Consider the following 5,121-nt stretch of genomic DNA (forward strand, 5'->3'; position numbering starts at 1 on the left):
AGCCATGATCTACATAATCCATGCAGCATTTGAATATTCCATTAGGCAAAAATAAGTCATGGATGTGAAATCCAGGTTAAGAGATGGTGCTGTGTGTTTTAAATTGATTTACAGTTTGACAGAGCAAAGCGATCTGTATCAAGAAAAACAAAATTTTCAAAGCTTGTCTGTGATGAAAGGACACATTTGTTTGAAGGGAAGACTAGGGGTAGGAACAGGGGCAGGGGTAAATATGGCTTATAGTTAATGTAGTTAGGACAGGTCAGCAGATGTGTCAACAGACTTGTTAAACAAGAGGACTGAATTTTTTAATGGCAATTTTTGTTGAGAAGGCACTGCCTTTGAACCGGATGCGTCTTCTTATGTAGCTTCTTCAGCAGCCAAGCAACAGTGGTAGAGCATAAGGGCTTGTTATTACCGGGGCTCTTCAGCTTTCAACTGAACTGTTCTTTTAAAAACAAGGTGCATCTGGGACATCTGGAAGGCTCAGTTGGTTAAGCATCAGACTTCAGTTTGGGTCATGATCTTGTGATTTGTGAGTTCGAGCTCCAGGTCAGGCTCTGTGCTGACAGTTCTGAGCCTGGGCCCTTCTTTGGATTCTGTGTCTCCCCATCTCGTGCTCTGTCTCTCTCTCTCTCAGAAGTAAACATTAAAAAAATCTTTTAATAAAATAAAAAATAAAAATCAAGGCGCATTTAAGTTACTCCCTGACACCAATCACTCCCCTTCTTTCTGGGAGCAGCATATTCCACTTCTGTTTTCATCTTCGTTGATTGGCAGATTGGAGTTTAAGAAAAAAAAAAGACATTTAGCAGTTCTTCAGTGGCCACTTTATGAGAGGCATTTTATGTACCATTTTCTGTGGTCATGAAGGCCTGAAATAATGCCACAAACTAAGAAGCTTGGAAGTGCAGTTATTATATATTTTAAAAGATCTTTTGGTGAATAGCATGCCTTATTTTTTTGTTTTAAATTAGAGCTGATCTCTGACAACCCTCAAGATCCTCAAAAATTTTGAGTAGACTTTTTTTCTTCCAAGATTTTATTTAAATTCAAGTGAGTTAACATATAGTGCAGTATTGGTTTCAGGAGTAGAATTCAGTGATTCATCACTTACATATGACAGACACCCAGTGCTCATCCCAAGGAGTGTCCTCCTTAATGTCCATCACCCATCTAGCCCATTCCCCACCTCCCTCCCTCCATCAACCCTGTTTGTTCTCTATAGTTAAGAGTCTCTTAAGTTTGGCTCCCTGTTTGTTTTTATCTTATTTTATTTTACCTTCCCTTCCCCTATGTTCTTCTGTTTTGACTGGAAGATTTATTTCTAATTGCTAAGCTTTTATTGTGTTGAAAGTTAAATAATGTAGTTTGAGAGATTCTTTCTATTGTAAAGGGGCTTATTGGAAATTTTAAAGACCTAATGTAACAACATCCCATGTCACTGCTAAATGCTTAGTGCTATGGCTGCAGGGCAATTCATCTTAAATGTTATTCTTGAAGTTTTGTATCCCTCATATTAAAGCTCTGATACTTGGGCAGAAGCTAACTCTTTAAACCTACTCTACGACACAGTAAGAAAAATGACTAGCATACTTGACTTGATTTGGTGATTTAGGTATCATCACAATTACTTGGTGTTTTTCAATTTACCTATTAGGCATATGAAGAGCTAAAGATTTACCTGTGTCATATGTTTGCATGTGTTTGAAATATGTTTTTTTAAATTTTTTAAATGTTTTTATTTATTTTTGAGACAGAGAGAGACAGAGCAGGCTGAATCTGAAGCAGGCTCCAGGCTCCGAGCTGTCAGCATAGAGCTCAATGCGGGGCTCAAACTCACCAACTGTGAGATCATGACCTGAGCTGAAGTCGAACAATTAACCGACTGAGCCACCCAGGTGCCCCTGAAATATGTTTAATACATTTTTATAACATTTTTTTAGAAAAAGAGATTTTTAAAGAAATTTTTATTTAATAATTGTAGCATTACATACAATTGTAAGAAGTAATGCAGAGATTCTGTTTCCCCAATGATAGCATTTGCAAAACTATGGTATAATATCACAACCAGGATAATGACAGTATGTAACTCTAGCTGGTTCTGTGACACTATATAACTAGAATATATAATATCACAAGCAGGATGGGGCACCTGGGTGGCTCAGTTGGTTAAGCATCTGACTTTGACTCAGGTCATGATCTCACAGTCCATGAGTTCGAGCCCTGGGTGGGACTCTGTGTTCACAGCTCAGAGCCTGGAGCCTGTCTTGGATTCTGTGTCTCCCTCTCTCTCTGCCCCTTCCCCATTCCCACTATGTGTCTGTCTGTCTGTCTGTCTGTCTGTGTCTCTCTCTCTCTCTCTCTCTCTCTCTCTCTCTCTCTCTTAAAAACAAATTACCATTAAAAAAAAGTATCACAGGCAGGATAATGATACTTTATAGCACTACAGCTAGTTGTACAATACTATATAACTGTAACCATAGTATAATATCACACCAGGATAATGATACACTGATTTTATTCAGATTTTCCCAGTTTTACTGATGTGTGTGCACATGTGCAAGTGTATTAAGTTATATATAGTTTTATCACCTGCATAACTTTGTATATCCACTACCAGAGTAAAGATACTGAACAATTCTATACCCCGAAATCCCATGTATGTCCTTAAATAATCCACTACCTTCCTTCTGTCCACCATGCAGCCACAAACCCTGCCATCCACTAATCTGTCCTTCATTTCTAAAATGGTGTCATTTCAAAATATTATATAAATGGAATCATGATATGTAACCCTCTGAGATTTCTTTTTTCTATTCAGCATAATTCCCTGGAGGGTCATCAAGTTATTGCATGTTTCTTTTAATAGCTGAGTAATAGTGCATGGTTTGAGTGTACTACAGCTTTTCACCTGCTGAAAGGCACCTTTTTAAATTCCAGGTTCAGGCTATTACAAATAAAGCTGCAGTCAACCTTCTTGTACAGTGTGTGTGTGTGTGTGTGTGTGTGTGTGTGTGTGTGTACGTGTGTACGTACGTGTGTACACATAGTTTTTTATTTATTTGGGATAAATGTCCAAGAATGTAGTTTCTAGATCATATGGTCCCTGCATGCTTAGTTTTATAAAAGAGTTGGATTTTTTAATTTATACTAAGAACACTATGTTTCTTTTTAATTTTTTTTATTGTAGGAAAAACACTTAACATGAGATCTACACTCAAACTTCTAAGTTTGCAATGCAGTATTGTTAACTTTAGACACTATGTTTTCCAACAAATCTCTAGAACTTGTTTTATGAATTCTCATTTCCCCTTCCCCTCAGCCCCTGGCAACCACCATTCTATTCTCTGTGAGTTTGACTCTTTTTAATACCTCAGGTATCTAGATGGAATCACGCAGTATTTGTCTTTCTGTATCTGGCTTATTTCACTTGGAATGGTGTCCTCAAGGTTCCTCTATATTGTCACATATGGTAGCATTTCATTTTTTTCTTAATGCTAAATAATATTCCATTGTATGTATAAACCACAGTTCTTTATCCAGTCATCCATCAGTGGGTGCTTTGGTCATTTCCATATTTTGTCTATTGTGAAAAATTCTGCATAGAAGGTGCGAGTGCAGATATTTCTTCAAGATTTTGATTTCAGTTCTTTTGGTTGCATACTCAGAAGTGGGATTGCTTGATCATATGGTCATTCTATCTTTAATTTTTTGAGGAAACTCTATACTGTTTTCTGTAGTGACTAAACCATTAGAGGTGCCCACAGTGTACAAAGGTTTCCTTTCTCCATATCCTTGCTAACACTTGTAATCTTAAAAAAAAAATTATTATAGCCATCCTAGCAAGTGTGAAGTGTGATATCTGGTGGCTTTGATTTGCATTTCCCTGATGATAAGTGATGTTGAGCATCTTTTTTATTTATTTGTTGTCTTTTTGTCTTCTTTGGAGAAATGTCTGTTTAAGTCTTTGCCCATTTTTACTTGGATTATTTGTACTTTTTGGTCATTGATTTGTCATTCCATATATATTTTGGATATTCATTCATAATCAAGAATACCATCAGGGTTTTAATGAAGATAGCATTGAATCTGTAAATCATTTTAGGTAGTGTTAATGTTTTAACAAAGTATATTAAGTCTTCCAGCCTATGAAAATGGAATAGCTTTCCATTTATTTGCATCTTCTTTAGTTTCTTTCATTGATGTATTGTCTTTCAGTGTACAAGTTTTTCACCTTGCTAAATAAATTTATTCCCAAGTATTTTATTCTTCTTGATACTATTATAAATGAGATTGTTTTCTTAATTTTCGGGTAGTTTGTTATTAGGGTGTAGAAATGCAACTGCGTTTTGTGAATTGATTTTGTATCCTATAATTTTCCTGAATCTGTTGATTAGTTCTAATAATTTTTTGGTAGAATCTTTAGAGTTTTCTATATGTAAGCTCATATAATCTGAAGACAGGGATAATTTTACTTCTAGTTGAAATCAACTGAGTATTTTTGACAGTCCATGTTGTATCATATAGGTGAAGATAGGCAGACATAGGAGTGTCATTTGAATATAAATTGGAGACAAATATAGTTATCTGAGCGTAGGAAGTAGCTAAAATGGTTAGTGTTCAGATAGTAAGATACGCAACATCATATTATGCTTGTCTTCATTGAAGACCTCAAATTTAGGTTTCCATTCAATCTAAAATTGAGAAAAAAAATCCTGGAAATTGAATACAACTAAAGGCTTGAGCTTTTCATGTAATTTTAGATGTATGATAATCCACTGCATATTAGGTCAGCAAATGATAGAATAAAATCAAGGTCTCTTGATCCAAATTCTTAGTATTCTATTACTAACTATATAACTACCCATGTGGCCATGTCATGCACTTATTAATTCAGCCTATAATATAAAATTAGCTGAAAGCTGCTAGAGACATTTGGTACCACTTAATATAAAATGTAACTAGGAAGAAAGAAATCCAAATTCATTTGCAGATACATGTTTAATATCTTCATAAGTCCAAGATTCACATTAAAAATGGAAGCATTCATACCTCTCTATACTCTAATGTCTGTTTTATATTTTTAAATATTTTTGACATATTACTGTAACTCATTTT

At 35.3% G+C, this 5,121-nt stretch overlaps 1 non-coding gene across 1 annotated transcript; it reads left to right on the forward strand.

Annotated features, from left to right (window-relative positions):
- Positions 1–330: 330 nt before the first annotated feature.
- LOC111561219 lies at positions 331–470 on the forward strand. The gene has a single exon (XR_002743574.2). It is a non-coding gene; the product is annotated as a small nucleolar RNA SNORA50 (small nucleolar RNA).
- Positions 471–5,121: the final 4,651 nt, after the last annotated feature.

This window comes from Felis catus, chromosome B3, assembly GCF_018350175.1.
Source record: "Felis catus isolate Fca126 chromosome B3, F.catus_Fca126_mat1.0, whole genome shotgun sequence".
Lineage (NCBI taxonomy): Eukaryota > Metazoa > Chordata > Mammalia > Carnivora > Felidae > Felis > Felis catus.